The sequence below is a fragment of the Giraffa tippelskirchi genome, chromosome 11, assembly GCF_054371585.1.
Source record: "Giraffa tippelskirchi isolate mGirTip1 chromosome 11, T2T-mGirTip1v1.2.pri, whole genome shotgun sequence".
Lineage (NCBI taxonomy): Eukaryota > Metazoa > Chordata > Mammalia > Artiodactyla > Giraffidae > Giraffa > Giraffa tippelskirchi.
Window position 1 is genome coordinate 102,092,498 of NC_137285.1, and position 22,006 is coordinate 102,114,503.

At 49.3% G+C, this 22,006-nt stretch overlaps 1 protein-coding gene and 1 long non-coding RNA gene across 3 annotated transcripts in view; one reads left to right on the top strand and one right to left on the bottom strand.

The window, feature by feature from the left end:
• Nucleotides 1-5,762, top strand: part of LOC145527946 (uncharacterized) — a 47,395-nt gene extending 41,633 nt beyond the window's left edge. Inside the window, exon 2 of the long non-coding RNA XR_014070026.1 lies at nucleotides 5,385-5,762. This is a non-coding gene — a long non-coding RNA (uncharacterized LOC145527946). The remainder of the gene's footprint in view (nucleotides 1-5,384) is intronic.
• Nucleotides 1-22,006, bottom strand: part of BUD13 (BUD13 spliceosome associated protein) — a 310,128-nt gene that overhangs the window by 76,478 nt on the left and 211,644 nt on the right. Inside the window, exon 12 of one of the 2 annotated variants that reach the window (XR_014070012.1) lies at nucleotides 21,388-21,494. The exons of the other annotated variant lie outside the window; for it this stretch is intronic. The gene's annotated coding sequence lies outside the window, so the exon portion shown is untranslated. The remainder of the gene's footprint in view (nucleotides 1-21,387; nucleotides 21,495-22,006) is intronic. 2 annotated transcript variants of the gene reach the window in all.

A 22,006-nucleotide genomic window follows, 5' to 3' on the forward strand; every position in this document is an offset into this window, starting at 1 on the left:
CTCTTGATAAATGTAGAATAAACGGTAAACCCCTGAAGGCCCAAATGACAGTGGCACAAAAATTTTGGATAAGGCCACTCTGAATGAGATTCAAAAGGAATTGAGGTTAATCACATAAATGAGAGGGTGAAAGAGAATGAAAAACAGGAAGAGAAGATGGTGAAAAAATAAGCCAGAAAGATGGGAGGAGGTTAGAATGAGTCAGGGGTCAGTGGAGTATGTTGGAAACGAGGTACCCATACTTTAGAAGGTGGTGCTTGTTGTGAAAACTGAATCTCTTTTCATTTCAGCAGCATAAACCCCTCCCTATTTTGTCAGACTACTGTTCAAAACTTCTTGTATAGGTGGATTTTTCCAACTGGAATTTCTTAGAAGATTGACAAACAAATTATAAAATGGAAGAACCAAAAGCCACAGAGAACTAGGTAAAATTTAAAAGAAGAACAGAAAGGCAGAACATGCTCTATCATCTTTTGGAAATGGCACAGCCGTGGTCATTGTTGTTGCCAGGACGGGCTAGATTTTGCTGCAGAGACAAAAACCTCCAAGTGCCATCATTTAAAACAACCAAAGTCTGTTCCTCATTCACACTGCACGTCCACCGAGGGTTGCCTGGGAGATCTGGGCTGACAGCACCTACCTAGCCAGAGCATTGCAGGTTGTCATGGCAGGGGGAAGGGAACACAGTGAATTAAACACTGGCTCTGAAAGCTGCCTCCCAGAAGTGACATGTGTCACTTATGCTCAATGCTGGATTTCATTGTCCAAATCTACTCATATAGCCACACTGAACTTCAGGTGGACAGGGAAATGCAACGCTACCATTTTCCTGAAAGAGAGAAGAACTTCACTATTTGTGAACAGAACTAATGACTACAGTAAACTGTAGCACTGGCACAGGAACCAACAAACCAGTGAAACCAGAGAGCCTAGAAAAAATATATATGTTATGTGTTTATGTGTATATTAGACTGGGCATATGATATGGTGAAATCAGAAAGCACTGGGAAGAAAGGTGGTTTGCTTAGTGGGCAGTGCTGGGAACACTGGCTTACCATTTAAATGAAAAACAACTTAAAATATCTCCTTCTACTATATAAAAACTTGAACTCCAGAGGATTGGGACCCTAATACGTGATCTGTAAAACTACAAAACTAATGGAAAAATATAAAAAGAATATCTTTGTGACCTTGGTGTGGGAAGATTTCTTTAATAAGACCCCAAAAGACTCAAACCATAAGGCAAAAGAGAAATGATGCATTTGACTAGAATAAAATTGAGCCTTTCTCTTCACTGACAGAACAGGTAGGCAGAGTTAACAGTAAGATGACCAGCCAGGAGACAATATTGAAACAACAAAATAGAGAATAGGGACTTCCCTGCTGGCTCAGCAGTAAAGAATCCACCTGCCAGTGAAAGAGATACGGGTTCAATCTCTGATCCAGAAAGATCGCATATGCCATGAAACAACTAAGCCCAGGCACCACAACTATTAATCTTGCACCCTAGAGCCTGTGCTCCACAACAAAGAGAAGCCACCACAACGAGAAGCCCAAGCACCAGAACTAGAGAAAGCCTGTGCTGCAACAAGGACCCAGCATGGCCAAAAATAAATAAATAAATTTTTAAAAAGTAAAATAGAGAATATATATATACATCTAGTATATATCGTATATATTTTAATTCCTTCAAATCTACAAGAAACAAAAAGGAGAAAACTGGAAAAAGAGCAAAACCTATGACTAGGCAATTTACATAAAATAAAATCTACAGAGTCCTTTCCTGTAACAAATACATGAAGAAATGTACATCTGCACAGTAATCAGAGAAATGCAAACACCAGTGAAGTCCCCCATAAACCCATCAGCCTGGCAACAGTTAGAAAGCCAGATAACATCAAGTGTTGGAAAAGAGGTGGGGAGACAGGAGCCCACAGGCACTGCAGGTGGGAGGGTTTGCTGATGGAGCTGATCTCAGGAGCCAGCTGGCAGTTCTAAGTGAAACTGAACATGCTCAGCAAGCCCTCCCCTGGGTATGTACCCCTGACATCCATTAGAAGACACGCTTGAAACTGTTCATCACAGCAAGGAATTGAGGCAACCTGGATGTTCATCACTAGGGAATCAAAAACAACACTTATTGGGTTCTTCAGTGTGAAAAACTATGTACCACTCAGAACACTGAGACAGGTGTGTATACAGAAGCAAGAATTAATATGAAAAAAAGAGCTGAATGAAACAGACCTATATATATATGTGTGTGTGTGTGTGTGTGTGTGTTGGAATCTGTGTACAAATGTACACAGATTATATATATATAAACACACACATATATATGTGTGTTTCCACACACATATATACACAGATATATGTATTTTTGTTGTTGTTCAGTCACTAAGTCATGTCTGACTCTTTTTGACCCCGTGGACTGCAGCACACCAGGCTTCCCTGTCCTTCACTACCTCCTGGAGTTTGCTCAAATTCATGTCTGTTGAGTCAGCGATGCTATCTAACATATGGTATCTATTGGAGATAGGGAGGTAAGGATGGGATGAGATGGAAAGAAATTATGAAACAAAACAAAATAGGGGCCTTTCACAGATGAATGATGACAATTGCCACATACTGCAGGATATGATTAACTCAATTCCACACATCTGCCATCTGATAAATAGAAGGAAAAAGAAACCAACCACTCAGAATCACTGGGCTCCTGGAGAGTGGCACTGCCACTCCTGTCGATTGCTTACAGCATCTTCTCACACTTTAACCTTCAGGTTTCTGGGTTTGGCCCCCAGAGACGGAGGTTCAGTAGGTCTGAGGTGGGGTTACAGAATGGGGTTCACTTGCCTGACAGGCAGCAAGTAAAACACAGAGACCCAGAGGTTGGCAGCAGAGAAACGGTTTATTCACGGGGTAGCCAAGTTAGGAGATGGGAGAACAAATCTCAGTTCTGCCTCCCGAAGGTGAGGGGCTTGAGGTATTTATGGGATAATGAAGCAGAGTGGTGTTAGGTGGAGGAAAGGGGATTGGAGTTGCGGGAAAGGTGAGTAATTGGGGTTCTGTGCAGGTGCATGAGTTACATGCTTGGGAAGCACATTCAAAAATGGAGGTGCTTAACATATCTGAGGATGGAATTTTCAGCCCTCTGACATCAAAAGGTCATTCATGGAACACCTGCGTAAGCCCAGTTTTACAGGTCCCAACCAGTCCTAGCCAGTTTTAACTGGACAGGAGCCAACCCCAAGTCTTTGGAAAGCAACTGAAGTCCCCCAATTACCATAGTGACCAATACATCAGAGGCATTATCTATATGGGTGGTTAAGGAGTCAAAAAGTAATCAAAGTGAGCCTGATCAGTGAAGGCAGGTTACAACGGAGAAATTTTAAACAACCTGTTCCCTTACCTGCTGTTCTGTAGAACAAGCTCAAGAACTTCTGTTAGTCACCAGCTTCTATTTACCCTGTGGGGCATGGTTTCAGGGTGGGTTTTTTAACCCGATGGGGCACAGTTTCAGTGGAGCCTGAGAGTTTGCATTCCTCACCAACTCCCAGGTAATACTGATGCTACTGCCTAAAGAAAAATACCTGAACAGCAAGTCAAGATAACCACAGACCCTCTGCAGCAGCTGAACTTCGCTCCAGCTCCTTCCCCTCACCTAAGTCTGGCCTTGCTACTAGATTATAAGCTCCACGAGGGCAGGGTCCTGCCTCCCCGTACCCCTTTCCCCTACTCCCTAAACCCAGCTCAATGTCTGAGCCTAGGTCAATGCCTAGCATGTGGCAGAGACTCCATAAGTGTTTGATGGTGCTAGGCTGGGCATTTAAAGTTTTTGAGCAAGAAAGTGACTGATAAGAATTAAGGAGTCAGAATAGAAACATCACCAGCAACAGGGGCAGAGTGGCTCAGAGTAGGAGTACAGTAAGTTTAAGGGGAGGAGGGTCTAGACAAGGGAGGCTGCCATGGAAGGGGAGGCTGCTGTCTGCGTCTACATCATCAACTGCTTACTCATCCGAGTCACTCTCATCTCTCCCTCTGCCACCCTCACCTCCCCTTCCACCTCAATTCATAAAGAGGACAGCAAGGGCAAAATCAGCGACCACCCCATGGACTAGCCCAAAACCATGGGAGAAGGGCACATGGGGGGAATCTGGTCTGGAATTCATCTCTGTCCTACAAGTCCAGAGTGGATTAACCACATAGGGATGAACAGCAAGTTGGCTGGAGGTAAGGCCGTGTGCTGCCTCATATCCAAAGGGTCAGGGCAGGACCATATCTGGGGATAGGGGAGGTTCAGTTGACATTTGTCTCAGCGGCTCTTTCTGCCCTTCCATCACTTTCCCTCTTCTTTTGGTGCCCTGCCCTTGTGCTTCTGCTTGGAGAAGAACACTGAAGCAAGGCCTGTTCTAAGGCCAAGCCACCACATCCACTTTGATCTCAGTCCCCATACCTGTGCTGTGAAACGTGAAATGCCTTAAGATACATCGAAATGCTGTGATTTACTCTGTTCCCCTTCCTTGGAGTAGGGGCAAATCAGTTACTCTAATGGTGCAGCAGTACACGTAGAGGGAAGGGTCTAGGGACTGATGTGTTGCCTACCTGACCTGGTCCTCCGGCCTTGGAAATCCAATCTGTTCAATTCAGTGGGACCCTCTGCCAGCTGCATGGATTGTTGCAGGCTGGACAGAGAGGAGACGCCACATCTAGACACTGCTCAAATTTTTCCAGTTGTCATCCAGGACCCAGGCAACGGGAAAAGATATCCTTTATTATGCCTGAGAACCTGGGGAAGGGGTGCCTGGATCTGGCAGGGGAGAGGGTCTGTGGTCCATCAGCCAGTCTATCTCTGGGGCTGCAGGCTCCCACACCCCCAGACTGAGAGACTGCTGAGGGCCCTAACTCTGGGGAGCCCCATTCCCAACCCCAGACTGACCTCTCCTGGCCAGATCCCCAAAAAGCAGTTTGAAAGAGAGGGTGAGAAGTCAGCGAGAGCTCGTTGTCTTTTCACTGCCTAAGCCCTGAAAAGAGGGGAGAGAGGCAACCAAGAGGAAGAAGCAAGTTGGCTCTCCCACCCTCCAACCTCCTGCCTCTCCCCCAGACTCCAGCTGTAGGCCTAAAATCACAAAGCCTTTTCCCTCAAAACCCAAAGGAAAAAAAGAGAGAGAGGGGGGAAAGCACAGGGAAGGGAAGAGGCAGCAGTGAATTTCAAAAGGAGGCTAATTTGTGCAGCACTGGACAGCCGTATTTGCATAATGAAATGTGCAGAGGATGTTTGGCTCATGTATTTTTTAGAAGGTTTAACTTTAATTTTATTTAGCCTAAGAAGGGCATGTCACTCAAACTCCACTGGTCATTTATAAAAATATTTCAATTGTGTTTCCAAGGAGCTGTCTTTCTGGCCTAAATGGCTGGTGCCGGAGGTTGTGAATGCTAATGCAGAGGTCGGGATCGAAGCGGAGGGCATGCGAGGGAGAGAAAAACAGGAGGGGCAGAGACACCAGGAAAGAGACACCACTGAAGATGCAGAGAAGAAAGGACAGGCAGGAAAACAAAGGAAGAAAGAGACAGAGTGTGGCGTGGGACAAGGCCCCCTGGACTCAAAGAAGCAGGTCAGGTAATCATCTACGGCGGGTGTGGGGACAAACGTTCCTAGTGAACCACACCTCACTCATGCAGGTGGCCCCAGCTCTCCCAGCCCATGGCATTTGGATTTTGAGTATCGCTACTCTAATTGCCAATATATACCATTTCCTAGAAAAGCACTCTAAGACCAAGCTGTCTTCCTTTCAACTCCGGGGGTCCTGCACTGGAAGCATTTTCTCCTTCTGAACTGGAGTGATGGAGCCTGACTGTGGGTTGTTTGCCTCGAAGGTGGGCAGGGGAGGGCAGGGCTGAGTTCGGCTGTGTAAACTTCTTTCCTCCTGCCATTACAGCAACAATTACAGTTCTCCTCCCCTCCCGAGTTTCCACCACAAACACCCCAGCCTCCCAAATAAAACACTCTTCGATTTTCAAACCACATGGTACAGCATCAGCGCACAGAATAGATGAGAAGTGGGAGAAAGGAGACTGTACCTGCAGAACCTCTCTCCTTCCCCGGCTGGCCTGAAAGCTCTTCAGAGAAACCTCAGACTCAAGCCAATCTGGGTCTCTGATTTACTGATATAGAAACTGAGCTCACCAGGAGGGGAAAACTCCACCCAAGAGGCATCCAGGATCCCCCCTTCCCAACCTCCACCCCACCCCCATAACACCCCCTACCCGGCTCCCCACTCCCATCCCCCATTAGAGCTCTCCCCACCACACCTCACTGCCTCTGTCCTCCCCTTAACCCACCCCTGGGTTCCTTCTGCTCCCTGTCTTGGTGTCAAAGGCCACAGAAGAGATTTCCAGTCACTTGCTCCACAAAATTCCACCCCAGCAAAGCCATTTAGATCTCCTTAAACAGTTTTCTTTGATGGTTGCCTCATTTGAATGTTCAGCTCTCAACTTGATCTGTGGACAAAATCTGGGGACCAGGCATTCTGTGTCTGGGGCCATCTCCAAAGGTGACAGTCTAGGAGTTCACAATACCTGATCCAAAACATGGAGCAGAGGGTCTAGACATCCCACCCCAAGAAGTGCCCCAATAACTCCTGCAAAAGAAAAAAGAAAAAAATGACACAGCCAAGGCAGTCTAGAGCTGGCAGCCCAACTCTCAGAGTCCATGGACTTGGTTGGGGTGGGGGGGTAGGTACAGAGTGTGGAAAATAGCTCATATGGACTTGGTAGGGGGTACAGGGTGTGGAAACAGCTCATATGGACTTGAGGGGTACAGGGTGGGGAAAATAGTTCATATGTGACATGCGATGGCAGCCGGAGGTGGGCAGGGGACTTGGAGTTGGGTCGTCTGGATTCAAGTTTGCTTGCCTTAATGATTTAAACAAGTCCCTTAACCTCTCTGATCCTCCAGTTCTTCATCTTAAAAAGGACCATCTACTTGTCAGATGGTCAGGAGGTTGGACATCCTGCCTTCTAGTACATGTGGCCCTGGTGGTAGGAGGCGTGGAGGGGCTGTCTGCCAGACACTCCCCTGGAGAGACCGCACGTGCAAAGCCACCAACCCTGGGTAGGTTAGGAGACAGGAACAGAGAGCTGAGAGCAGAGCCAGCTCTTGCCGTTGGAGGAGGCCTCATGCGGTCACTACAACTGATTTCCCATTATTGTGTTGCCCTTGTTGTCAACAAAAGAGCTTTGACAAAGACTAGAGAATCAGAGACAGCTGGAAGCAGAGAGGTAGAAACAATCAAAGGCAATACTCCATCATACTCTCATTTCCAAGACAAGCAGTCTACAGCCCAGAGAGGGGACTGAACAGCCCTGGGTCCCCGTGCTGGTCATGCAGAGCCTAGACCTGAACCCACTTCTCCAGGTCCTTAGAATCCTCACCCTTTCCAAAGACAAGACTAACAGCTTCTGGGAGGTGAAACTTCCCAGGCCCCAACACACTCACTCACACACACACACACATATGCCAGAAAACAGCATCCAGTGCACCAGTTCCTGATGTGCAAGGGCAGGGGCAGCAGAGACCAGTCGGGGTGGGAGAGGAGCTTGGGGAGGGGCCGGTGCTGGCTACCGCAGCCCCTCGGGAGGTGCGGGCATCTGGCCAGCCAGGCCTGGCAGCCCAAGCACACTAATCCTGCTGTCAGCCAGGCCGGGAGCCGGATTAGGAAATGTCACGTTTCAAAGGAAATTATTTCCATTTTCTCCCCAGGACAGGAAAAGGCAAAAAGACAAGCAAACTCCCAGTGTCGTGTAGTAGGAGACAGGCCAGCACATGGGCCTTTGACAGGCATGTCCTGTCCCCTCCCCCTCCTCCAGCCCCTCTCCCCCCCATGGATGCCCAGAAGTGACAGCCTGACTGAGCTCATCCCAGCCAAGGACAAATGCATTTCACAGCTTATCAAGGGAGGAAGGGGCATGTCATGGGCGCATCAACCATGACCCACCCCTGGTCCCTGCTCTCCCGGCTGGGTCTCATCCACAGCTCCACACTGGAGCCCCCACTCGGCTGGCTCCCTGGTCCCTGTCTCCTGGGATCAGCGAGTCTGAGACAGAGTCGCCCTTGACCTTCCATGCAGGCGCCAGAACCTCTGCCCCTGTGTGGCCTGAGACCCCCACCTCTTGTCTGGGGCTCCCCACTCGGCAGGCAAGACAGAAAACTCCACAACCAGAGAATGAAATCATACATTTTTCCCTCTCTAGATTTCTCTATTATTTCTCTGCTTCTCTACCTCCCCACCCCTCCCCCACCCCATCTCATCTGAGACAATAATAAACACTTCTCATTCTCACTGCCACTGAAAATTATGGGGCTTCTTAATTACAAAAGTAATGTCACAATATTAGCAGTTAATTAATTCTCATCTGGCCCAGAAGACAGGAGGTCGGGCAGACAATCGCCTCGAAGCCTCAGGAGCTGAGGACCACCCCGAAGGGTATTGTGATTGAAATATATTTGTATGGAGTTATTAGATACTATCTGCAATCAATCCATTACCATAAACTTAAGCTTCTACGTTCTTTCATATTAAATGAATTTTCATATCACATTTTCCAATAAGTACTGCCTCAAGTCAACCCTTATTTATCTAATAACGCCATGCAAATATTTTATTATATTTCAATGAAATGTGTCGAAAACCATTACCTTGTGCTGCCTTTGGGGTGGGGAGGGAGCAGTGCTGAGTAGGGGTGGGGAAGATTTCCCTCTGTGTCTGCTCAGAGAAAGGCAGTCCCCTCCCACCCATTCCTCAGCCCCACCCTGCTTCAGGGAGGAAAGTCTGCAAACAAAGTGCTTCTGAGCCCCAGACAAACTGAGGACCTACAGGGGCAAACACAAGCCCCTCAAGTAGAAAAGCAGGGACCCCTCCTCAACTCTAAGAACTCTTTGCCCCACCCCTCCGTCATGGACCAAGATCAAGGCTAGCTCCGTGGACAGATGACCCATGAAGTCACAAAGAGCCCTACCCTCAGAGGCCACTGCACTTTATTTAATGGTCCGAAATCTCATGGACAGAGGAGCCTGGTGGGCTACAGTCCATGGGATCGCAAAGAGTTGGGCACAACTTAGCAACTAAACAACAAGAACAACAAACAACAATCTCCATTTGGAAATTCTTAATCATTTCTTGAACAAAGGGCCCCACATTTTCATTTTCACAGAGGGATCCCACAAACAGTATAGCTAGTCCTGTCCATGGTACATTTCAGTTCCACTTCTTCACGCCCTGCACACTCTAGAGGGTTTCCCTACAGTCTAGCAGCCAAACCTTTCCACCCTTCCTGATACAAACCCACTCCCAGAGAGCTCTCCATGGTGCTGAGGCCCCAAAGGCTAGTGCCTGAGGCCCCGCATCCAACAAGTAGAGAATGCAGACTGCATCCCCACTCCTGGACCCCAGAGTTGGGATGACTCCCTGACATTGCATGGCTGGTCACACTGTCACAAGGCCATCCTGGGCGTGGGAACAGGTGGACCAGGTGACAGCCCTAACAGCATCCAGTTCCAGTTCTGCACTGTGTCTCCCAGGACCCAGCCTCTATCCCACATCCATCTGTGGCTACTCCATTGTGGCTGAGTTAGGGGTGAGTCTGTTCCCACTGTCCCTGCTGTTCACGTCTAACTAATCTTGGAAGGACCAGCATCTTGGTGGTGTCAAGGCAGGACCTGGCTCCCCAGGACAGCAGAGAGGTGAGAAGGTAGGCTGGGGTGTGAGAAGGTTGACTGGCCAGCCACAGAGTTCTCAAAGATTAAGCTTCCCTCTTTCCAGGCCCATTCCTGTTCAGGCTTCCAGCCTTCTTCTCTCACTCCCAGTGTACACATTCATTCAGTCTCTGTGAAGCCATTTAACAGATGAGGAAATTGAGGCCACACACTGAGGACCACAAACTTGAGGTTCTAACTAGGTAGGATCCATCTGACTCCACCTGGTGCTCTGCATCTCACCTAGGCATTTGCATAAAGCTCTTGCTTAAAAAATAAAACCTGGACTCTGAAATCCTGAAAGGTCTTCATTCATTCATCCAAACAATATTAACTCTGCATGGACAGAGTGCCAGGTACAGTTCTGGTCACAAAACAACCAGACATGAGTCTATGCTTCCAGACTAATGTTCTGGCCTTTGAGCACAGCCCTCCAGGTGATCTGGAAGTTGCCCTGGGCCCAGCTCTGAGTCCAGAGCAGCCACCCCTCAGCATCTCAGCTCTCAAATCAAAAGCCACAGGAAGAGGAGCCAGGGCCTGTGGCCTGCCCACCTCCCGATTAGGCCCCTGCTCTCTTGGGCATGGCCTTGCCCCTAAGTGGCCGACCTGAGATCTGAGGAGAGTCAGAGCCGCTGGTCAGGGGAGAGGAACTCCAGACACTAGGATAGAGGAGAGGTTTCGTGATGGAGAATCTTCCCAGAAGGCCCTAAATCATGCCCTGTAGGAAACCACTCACTGGTTGGGTTAGTTTGAACCCAAGCCTCGTGGGTGCATGTGTGTGTGTTGGGGGTGGGGGGCAGCGGGAGCAGAGAAACAGACAGATACCCATCACTCAGTCCTAAGCTCCCTGAAGGCAGAGATGCCAGCTCCTGTTACTCAGGCACCTCCACTCAGCCTCATTCAGGGGATCAAAGGCTCTCAAGTGCAGCAGGGGGAGTCACCACTGGACAATCTGCCAGCCTGCCTGACAGGGCGCAGACCAACCCCAGGCCCCCAGGAGGACAGGGCTCCTCCTCCCTGTGTTCCATCCCCTCCCCCTCCCCCTCCTTCCTCTAATCATTCATGGTGACAGATTGACAGAAGTGCCCCCACCAGATAAAACTGCCTCTGGGCACAAGTACAAAACATAAAACATTTAGGGAAAATGATCCAAGAACAGTTGGCACCACTAGTAAACTGCTTTAAACACTCAACTCTAAGCAACCAGTTTAAAACTTTGGCTCCGCTAAGTTCTGGCATCAGCCTGGCCTGCTCTGCAGGGTCCCCCATCCCCAGCCCCCAGGGCCCTCCTGATCATAGCTGCCTTCCCCCGGTCTTCCCCGCTGACCCCCACCGACCAGACCCTCCCTCCTGAAACTGAGCAGTAGCCCCTCTTCCCCCGCAGGCACGTCCCAGGAAGTCCCAACACCGGAGGGCACAAAAGGGGGGAAATTCCCTTTTTCGGAATCCTTTCTCACCACAGTCTCAGCATACACACCCTGCTATAGGGTTGAGGACGGAACACGTCTGCCCAGGATTCATTTTTTGACCAGTGCACTAATTCCACACAGGCTGTCACAAAGCCTGGCCTCTCTGATCATTCTGTCCATGTGCATAATATTTATGACCCACAGAGTCGTTCCACATCTCACTACAGCATACGTGGAGGGTTTGTAGCTCCATTCTTGAGACAGGAAAGGTCTAGAAGCAATTGCCCAGGCCATAGAGTTGGCAGATGCTGGAGCTGGGACAGGAAGACAGGTCTCTTTTTTTTTTTTCAAAGCCTTCCCACCATTTTTCTCTTCCTGACTTACTTCACTCTGTATGACAGACTCTAAGTCCAGTCACATCTCTACAAATAATCCAGTTTATTTCCTTTTTATGGCTAAGTAATATTCCGTTGTATATATGTATCATATCTTCTTTATCCATTCATCTGTTCTTGGATATTTAGGTTGTTTCCATATCCTGGCTACTGTAAATAGTGCTGCAATGAACACTGGGGTACATGTGTCCTTTTGAATTATGGTCTTCTCAGCATATATGCAAATATCATACATTAATGCATATATGTGGAATCTAGAAAAATGGGATAAGTGAACCTACTTATTTGGAGGGCAGGAATAGAGATGCAGACATAGAAAAAGGACATGTGGACACAGAGGGGGAAGGGGAGGTGGGATGAATTGGGAGATTAGGATTGACATATACACACTGCTGCTGCTGCTGCTGCTAAGTCACTTCAGTCGTGTCCGACTCTGTGTGACCCCATAGATGGCAGCCCACCAGGCTCCCTCGTCCCTGGGATTACCATGTGTAAAATATACAGCTAGTGGGAATCTGCTGTAAAGCACAAGGAATTCATCTGGCTGCTCCGTGATGACCTAGAAAGGTGGGATGGTGGGGGTAGGGGGACCAAAAGGGAGAGGATATATGTATGGTTTAGTCGCTCAGTCGTGTCCGACTCTTTGCGACCCTATAGACTGTAGCCTGTCAGGCTCCTCTGTCCATGGGATTTCCCTGGTAAGAGTCCTGGCGTGGGTTGCCATTTCCCTCTCCAGGGGATCTTCCCAACCCAGGATATATGTATACATACAGCTGATTCACAGTCTTCCCTGGTGGCTCAGCAGTAAACAATATGCCTGCAATGCAGGAGATGTGGGTTCGATCCCTGGGTCAGGAAGATCCCCTGGAGGAGGGCATGGCAACCCACTCCAGTATTCTTGCCTGGAGAACCCCATGGACAGAGGAGCCTGGAGGGCTACAATCCATAAGGCTGCAGAGACTTGGACATGACTGAGTGACTGAGCATGCATGCACATAGCTAATTCACTTCATTGTACAGCGAAATTAACACATTATAAAGTAATCATCCTTCAATTAAAAAAAAAGAAAGCCTTCCTGCCATATAGATCTGCCTCTCCATCCTCACTCGGCGGCTTGTTTAGGTTCAGAGGTGTTCTCCTTGGGACTTTGAGCCCAGGATCAAGGGAGGACAGGCGTATCTCCAGGGAGAAGCAGCATTGGGAGCCTGGCAGGCTCAGAGGGGGGCCTCCCACAGGGACCGGGCTCTCCTGCTTTCCATCACCTCAGGCCGTGGCCTCCTCCCAGGGGACCGAGGCTGGGGTCTGCTCCCAGACCAGAACTGAGTCCAGGCTGCCCCTCTCCCCGCTGTGGTGCTCTGAGACCCCGCCCCAGACCCTTGGGAATGCTGCCCTCCTGCCTGTGTCTGACCAAGCAGGGCTGCCTAAAGTTGCCCTCACCCATGTCCCTAGCAAAGCTCAAGGGACCCTCCTCACACTTGCAAAATCCCTAGCACTTCCCACGACTCTGATCTCACTTCACTCTGACCCCCACAGTATGAGAGGGCAAGAATGACACCACTCAACAAACAAGAAAACCAAGGGCGTGGCAACTCAGAGGAGACATCGTGACTTACCAGTAGCTAAGAAATGGCTGAAACAGGGACCTCCCTGGTGGCCCAGTGGTTAAGACTCTGCCTGACAATGCAGGGGGTGTGGGTTCGACCCCTGGTTGGGGAACTAAGATCCCACATGTTGCATAGTGCAGACAAAAAAAGAAACAGCTGAAACATAACCTGAATCCAGGTTCTCTGACCCCGAGTTCACTCCTGCTTCTACCATCACTGATGCTGTCAAACAAGTGCCAGGTAGCCGTCTCTTGATAGTGATGTCCTCATTGACTGCCAGACTCTCAGAGCCCTTCTTTGCCCCTAGATGACCTTGTCTACTGTGGTCCTGTTGGACCCTGGAGGAATTAAGGCATCACCTCTCTCCTTGCCTTACTCACTCTTTTACTCAACATATGTATATTGAACACCTACTGTACCAGGCACGATGTGACGTGCCCGGAATACAAATGATGACCAACACACAACGCCTTCCAAGAAGGAGCTTCATGGTTGGAGAAGGGAATAGTGGGTAAAGCAGCTGTGAAATCACATTGTGGACTTCCCTGGTGGTCTGGTGGTTGACAATCTGCCTGCCAATGCAGGAGACATGGGTTCAATCCCTGGTCTGGGAGGATTCCACATGCCACAGGGCAACTGAACCACTGCACCACAACTACGGAGCTAGGACTCTGAAACTCATAAGCCATAACTACAGAGCCTGCATGCTGCAACTATTGAAAACCATGCACCCTAGAGCCTGTGCTCCACAAGAGAAGTCACCACAATGAGAAGCCCACGACAACTAGAGAATAGCCCCCACTCACTGCAACTAGAGGAAGCCTGTATGCAGCAATGAAGACCCCGAGCAGCCATAAATGAATAGGTGAATAAATAAAACCACATTATTCTGGTTTCCATAACAAAGCAAGCATAGGGTACTCTGGAATAGCTAGGCTGGTCTTAGAAGATGAAAGTCTCCTTGAGAAAGGGAACATCTAAGACATTATCTGAACCAGATAAAGAGGTTTGCCAGGCAAAAAGAGGGAGTCAGGGCACTCCAGGCAAAGAAAACAGCATGGCACACTTGGGACAGCAAGTATTTCATCCTGATGTAGACAGACCAGGATGGAGGCAAACCAGGAGAGAGGAACCCAGAGAAACAGCAGAGGCCATGTCCTACAAAGGCAGGTGCCTGGGAGCCTGAGGGCAAAGGGGATCTACTAAAGGGTTTGGAGCAACCAAGTAGTGAGAACTCTCTGGTCCTAACAGAGATAAGGGATTACAGGGGGCAAGACTGGAAACCAGGAAATGAATTTGGGAGCTAAGGTAGTAATACAGGAAGAAGTAGGAGTGGAGTGACAGGGAAGCATTTAAAAGAGACTGCAGAGGTAAATTTGGCAGAAGTTGGCATCTTTAGAAGGTAGAAAGCAAAAGCAGTCACAGCTGACATCAGGGTTTCTGGCTCAGGCAGCCAGGGAGAGGGTGTCTAGAGCCTAGCGCACTGCCAGGCACATAGCAGGCACTCCATAAACATGTGTGAAATGAATGACTTCCCCAAGGGGAAGGAATACAGCAGGAAGAGCAGGTTTGTCAGACGCAGGGTAGGCGATGAGTTGAGTTTTCTCCAAAAACAAAGAAGAGGATACACAGGTGGGCTAAGCAGAGGAGGTAAGATGCCAGAGTCATCCCCTGAGTGATGACAACTGAATCCACAGGGCTGGGTTCCAACACCCAGAAAGAACTGTGGCACAAAAGTGAAGGAGGCAGAGAACAGAATATTAAGAAATATCAAAAAGGTATTTGATAAGGAAAGGGAGAGGAAGAGGAGTTTACAGTGGAGACCACAAAGAAGCAGTCAGAGAGGTAGGAAGAGGACTAAAGAAAAATGGCACTGTGAAACCCAGGAAAAGTGAGCATTTCCAGGGGTAGTCAACTCATGACCTAATGATCTGGAGAAGGCAAGGCCTGCCATCGTATTAGTGCCAATGCAGGTCACAGGTGACCTCAGCAGAGTGGTGGGGTGAAAGCCCAGTGATACCAATGGAGTGAATGAGATGAAAACAGGACATTATGACAATGTTTCAAGAAGTCTGGCTGTAAAGGGGAGAAAAGAGCCGGGGTAATAACCAGAGAGGTGTGTGAAATCAAAGAGGGGTGTGGGGGAACTCCCTGGTGGCTCAGCAGTAAAGAATCCACCTGCAATGCAAGAGACGCAGGAGACTTGGGTTCAATCCCTGAGTCAGGAAGCACAGATGTAGGATTTCAGAAGGGGCACAGTTCTGAACAATAAGAGCCACATGCCATTGTGGGAGTTGCTGCTGAAAGTAGAGAGAAGATAAAGACCAAAATACATGTGAAGAGATGTGAAGGCAGCGAGCCCAGGATTCTGGATGAGTCTCCCACGTGGATGACATTCCCAGGACCTCAGGAGGCCTTGGCAGGAGGATGAAGATGGAGATAGATGCCATGTGTTCAGTGAACGAGGGAGGGAGAGTTACCTTTTGTGACAAGCCGTAGGGATTTGGGGGTTTATCGTTGCTGCTGCCTAACCACTCTTAAGTGGTAACCAAGGGTGGCAAGTGAGAAGAGGAGGAACTACACTCACCCCCACCCCACTGCTGCGTGGATGCGTGGATGCGTGGCTTCCCCCAGAGATGGTTCGTTTGAGAAGGCTTTGAGCCTGAACAGCTCTGACCTCCCTGCCTCCCCAAACAAAGCCTAGAGGCACACCTCTGTGCCCAGAAGCAAGCTGGGGACTGGAGAGCGGAAGTGTGGAGGGATAGAGGTTTGCAAGTAATGACATTTTTACTCTTTGGGGCCCTAGCCTCTCGGGCACTGTTGCTGCCACCCTCCGGGGTCCCCAACCTGCCCCCATGCCTTCTGTCTATCATCTTCCCTTGCATCATCTCTGTCTTCTCCACTCCCGCCCTCTGGCACTCTCTATTCTCCGGCTTCCCCTGCTCCTCCTGCTTCACTCTATGTGTCCTCCCCTCTCTCTCCTCTCTCAGTCTCTAACTCAGGCTCTGCCTCTCTGCCCCTCTTTCTTTCCCCTCTCTCTCCTCTCAAATCCAATCAACAAGTCTTTATTGAGTCTGAGCCCTCCATTCTCTCGCTCCTCTTCCCCGACTCCATCTCCTCTTGACCTCCACTCTCCACTGGCCCCGCTGCCCCGTGGTCAGTTCCACTCAGCCCGGAGCCAGCCCGCATGAGGCTGTCAGGGGCTGGACCCAGGGGATGAGGGACTAAGTGTGTCCCTCACACATAAACTGAAAACCAAGCCAGAGTCCCCCCTGTCCCTCAGCTCCTCCTCCCTCCAGGCAGCCCGGGGAGCATACATTATTTAGAGAAATTATTTAGCATTCTGCTTCTGTCATTCCTTGCCATGGCGCCAGGCCCTGAGATGTGATAAAAATATCAACGTTAAATCGACTCTGACAACGGCTGCTTACTGGCAGTGTCACTAGAGCCTGGAGCCGGGGGCAGAGCCGACAGCTCCTGCAAGACCCGGAGCACCATCGGCGCCGGCAGCCACTCCTGGCACAGTCTCCAGGCCCCCTGTCTGGGACGAGCTCTGAGACAGGAAGCCCCCAGGGACAGGCTGCTGCCCACACACCACGCCACAGACAGTCCACCCCCCAATCATCCCACCTTGCTCAAACTCCTCACCCTGGAAAGTGTCTATTTCACCATCAGTAGAAAAGTTCTGATAAAAAACAACAAGAAGGGGAACACATATACACCCATGGTGGATTCATGTCAATGTATGGCAAAACAAATACAATACTGTAAAGTTAAAAAATAGATAAATAAACTAATTTAAAATTAAAAACAAACAAACAAATAAGAGAGTCAAGCCACTATGTGAGCAGTAGGTCACATGGTATCTTTTTAAACTTTTTCATCAGTTCTGGCAGATAGAAATTTCATCCCCACAGTACAAATTTTAACACCAAAGCTTGGAGATGTTAAGTAGCCTTCCTGAGGACACACAGCTAACAAGCATGGAGCCTGGGTTAGAACCTGAGTCTGTCTGACTCAAGCCCGGAGCACCACGACATAATGAGCTGGCAGAGAGTATCCGAAGTGCAGCAAAAAGAATCCAGCTTAGGAGACTTCTCAGATGGTCCAACGGTTAAGACTTTATGCTCCCAATGCCGGGGGCCTGGGTTTCATCCCTGGTCAGGGAACTAGATCCCACATGCAGCTAAGACCTAGAGCAGTCTAATAATAATAAATTTTAAAACCTGGCACTTACTGAGCCCTGGGTATGGATACAGATCTTAAAGAATCCAGCTTGGGCCACTGATGCTGGGAAAGATTGAAGGCAAAAGGAGAAGGGCAGTAGAGGAAGAGATGGTTAGATAGCATCACTGAGTCAATGGCTATGAACTTGAGCAAACTCCAGGAGAGAGTGGGGACAGGTAAGTCTGGCGTCCTGCAGTCCATGGGGTTGCAAAGAGTTGGACACAACTTAGTGACTGAACAACAATTAGGCTACTGATAGAGGCTGTGAATATCCTCTGAAGGTCAATAAAGGATAGATCCTTCTCCCTAGGCTTTGAGCATCAGCTTAGGATGAACTAAGCTGGATGGGGGGATGACTTGGAAGGGGGGATGACCATGACTTGCCTTGAGGATGTCAGATAACTCTCATCTTAGAACCCTCCCTACTCTTTACCCTGCATCACCACATGGGCTAAGCAAGGCTCCATTGGGCAACTGTGAAGGAGAAGAGAGAGTGGAACTGCAGGGAGTGAAGGGTGGGGCACCAGGGCGAGCCGAAGGAAGAAAGGACAGAATAAGAGACCTGGAACCAAAGGCAGGGAGAGCTCTGCCCTCACAGGATGCTCCCATGACCACCCTCGCTCTTCCTGAAGAGTGAGGTGGGTCTCCCTCTTCTTGAAGCAGAAGCCAATGTCTCCTCCTTCTTTTGAACCAGCCAAAGGCTGAGCACAGAAAGACCACACAGAAAATGCTTGCTAGTTGGGTTTTCTTCACAAAGGGCAAAGAGTAGAGGTGGTAACAGCTTCTAACAGTCATTTCCAGGGCCATGGAGGATGGTCCTGGGGTATGGTCTCACCTCGTCCTTGTGAAAAGGACTTAGGGTCTCCAGGCAACAGAAAGTCAGCGTTGAGAAGGGGGTTCCAGTCAAGTGAATGGATGTGGGCTGCTTCCATGGAGACAGGTTCAAAATGAAGGAGGCCATAGCCTTGTTTGTCTCTGCAGAGTAAGCCCCCCACCCCCACCAGCCCCTGCCCCGGAACAAGCCTTAGTGCTAAGTGCTTTAGAGAGATTCAGACAGAGAAGGATGACCAGGATGCAGACAGACCTCAAATGATAGCACAGGAGACGCAGTAAAGGAGCTGGGCATGTTTAGCCAATAGAGGACTTACAGGGACAAACTATCCAATATTTAAACAGCTGTTACAGATGGACTTGACCATTTGGCCCATAAAGTGTGAAATTCAGACTATTGTTGGAAATCACAGGGCTGGGGGGGGGGCGTGGGGATGATATAGGCCCCACATGAGGACCCAGAAGTGATGGCTTTGAATCGTATCATACAGCAGTGCTTCCTGACCTTGTTCACAGTGTGGCTCACACAGAAACTGACCACATCTGTGCCACTTACCATGCGAAAAGGAACAGAGGAGGCTGCCCAAAGCCACAGGTGACCAGTGATGGGACGGTGACCCATAGAGCTGGGTGGCAGCTCTATGGCTGAGAAGAATTCACAAAATGCACCCAGTGGGAGTACACTGGAGATGCTCTGCTGCGGGGTAGTGAGCTTCCAATCACTGGAGGTGTGCAAGGAAAGACAAGACGAGGTTTGGGCGAGAAAGGCTGCCGCAGAGGGGATTTCATTATTAGAAAGCAAGGAGGTCCCTTTCAGCTCAGAGCTTCCAAGATTCTAGGACTGCCGGGAGGAGCCGCGGTGGGAGGCATGGGTGCTCCACGCACATGCCCAGATCGGGGTCCTCCTTCCGCCCCTCGCAGAGCAGAGGGTTTCTACATCAGCCAGCCCCTCATGATGATGACCAGTGTCAGCCCACTGGCATGCTGTAGGAGACGCAGGTGACCCTGGGTTTCAACTATCCCATCAGTCCTCTCCAGATGGACTAATGAAAACCCCCAAATTGAGTTCAATTGAGCAGAAGAAAGGAGGATGGATCCCATTCATTATCTCTAGGCAGACCCTCATGCATCATCCCAAACACTGAGCGGGGCCACTGCAGACAGACAATAGCAGTTAGCAATACCAGGCTTGGATGTTGTCAAAATAAAGATCTATGCTCTGTTCAAAGTGTGAGATGACGAGATGGCTCTAGGTCTCCCTGGCAAGACTGTCCCAGCTCATGTGGTAGGAGGGCGCAGACTGCAGAGCCAGAGAGACCTGGGCTTCTCCACTTGCTGGCTGTGTGGCCTTGGGCCAGTTACTTGACCTCTCTGAGTCTCTACCTCCTCGGCTGTAAGGCAGGTTGGATAAAGCCCACTTCACAGGCTTGTTAAAGGATTACATGAGCTATTCTGTAGCATTGCCAGGGACACTTTATGTGACCTTGGGAAAGTCATTGTTCATGAAGGCCCAGTGCCTCCTGTAAAATAAGGAGTCTGTCCATAGATCACTAAGGTTCCTCAGGCCCTAAGGGTTTTCACTCTCTGATTTGGGAACTCACAGCCAAGAAAAGCCACCAGTCCCTGGTACCTGACCATTCTCCCTCCCTCAACTCCAAATTCACTCCCTCAGGATGAGGGCCCCCATGTCATCGCCTCCCACTCTTCACCCCCAGTCAAACCCAGACACCAACTCTGCAAATGTCCATCCATCCTACAAGACCCTGACATCACTAGCTTTTGACTCATGAAGCACTTCAGAGTCCCCAGGTGCCCTCCACTTCTGTTCTCCACAAAAGACTGCCCACCTTTTGGAAGATAGAAAGTCACTAATTGTTTCCCTCTCTACTCCAGTATTGATTAGGAGAGTACAGGGTTATTGGTGTCGCATTGACAGCCAGCTGACTCTGTTGCCTGGGCTAGATGGTTTTTAACAAGACAGAGAGAAAGAGAAAGACTGTTGGATCATGGAGTCAGAGGCCAGGATGGACAGGTGTGGGGCAGGCTGGGTGACTGGATGAGCTGGGTGTATAGTTCTGCATTTCTGGGACAGGGGCTCAGGGGTCACACCTCCCCACCTCCATGTTAGCCCAGCCAGTGTAGGAGGGGAGGCCTGTGGATTCACATATCTCTTTGAGCTGATGCTCTCAGCTCGCCCCATACCTCTGCTCTGGGTCTTATCCATTCCCTCCCCTAATCCCAGCTGCAGCCTTTTCCACCCTGCCATGTGACCCCAATGGTCCACCTCTATGAACTGCATCACCCAAAACTCCTGGCTCTCTGGCTTCCATTTGAGTTCATCAGAAGTAATTCTGGTGAGGGACTGAAGGGTGGAAGGAAAGGGGTTATTTATCCCTGGCTCCCTCCCCGACAGGCTCTACCTAAGGCCATGACTCCTACAGCTGCAGCTGCCTCTCAGGCCTGGGTGGTAATATCATACCTGCTGCCATTGCTATGCCCTGGAGTCCTTTAAATCTGCCTGTGCTCTGTCAATAGTCCCTGCCTTAGATCCCTTCTTTAGTTACCCCTCTGGAGCAGGGACCAGGACTTGGCCTGCTCCGTGGTCCAGACTCTGGTTGCTCAGACAGTAAAGTATCTGCCTGCAATGCAGGAGACCCAGGTTCAATCCCTGGGTCAGGAAGACCCCCTGTTTCCCAGTCCAGTTTTCTTGCCTGGAGAATTTCACAGACAGGGGAGCCTGGCAGGTTACAGTCTGTGGGGTTGCAGAGTCAGGCATGACTGAGCCACTAATATTTTCACATTTTCACTGAAGCATGGACTAGGACCTGGCCTGCACCACAGTCCAGACCAATCAGAGACCCTGTCCTCAGCCCTAAGCTGCTGCGAGGGTGCTGTAACAAGAGCACAGTGGGGAGCGCACTATAGAGGCGCTTTACAGAGGACAACTGGTATCTCATGTTTAAGAGGTCACTGTGCATACACCCCTGCTTACGTCGCAGAATCAAGGTTCTTTTGTCTGGTCCCTTTCTCCAACCAAAACTGTACCCCCAATCCACCCATTCTTTCTCTCATTCAGTATATGTTTAGAGATCTCAATCTATGTTCCAGGCACAATACTAGGTACTGAAATATAAAAATAAATTAGGCACAGTTCCTGCCCCAGGGAACTCACAGTCTGCTGGGAACTGGACATTCATAGAATTAGGGATGTAGAGTCTTGGAGGTGCTATGTGAAGGGTCATTGCAGGCACGGGCACATCATCCATTCTTCTCTGAGACCTGGAAATCAGATGGGAGGATGTTTCTTTAGGCTCCAAAGACAGCTAATTACAACAGCCAGACAACACTAAGTTGAGTGGTCTAGAGCATGGATATAAAGTTTCAGGAAGGTCTCCTAGTGCTACTGACAATACATATTAAATAAGTTTAAAAAAACACCCAAAATGATAAAAAATTGAATTCAATTGAATGCTGTTATGTAGATTCTACACTTGAATATAACCATATTATAAATCATACTCCAAAAACTTCAGAATCTACATACAACATGCCATCAAGAGAATTCATTTCTGGCAGTAAAAGTTATAGGAAGGTCATTCTCACATTCAACAAACATTTATCAGGAACCCACCATGGACCAAGCACTGTGTTGGACACCGAGATCCCAAGATGAGCTGAAGATCACCCCTGCCCTGTTTACTCACAAGGTAGAGAGAGCAGACATGGGAACAGGTAGTGACAATACAGTGGGCCAGCCCAGCAAAGGCAGTGTGCTAGGACACAGCACGGGA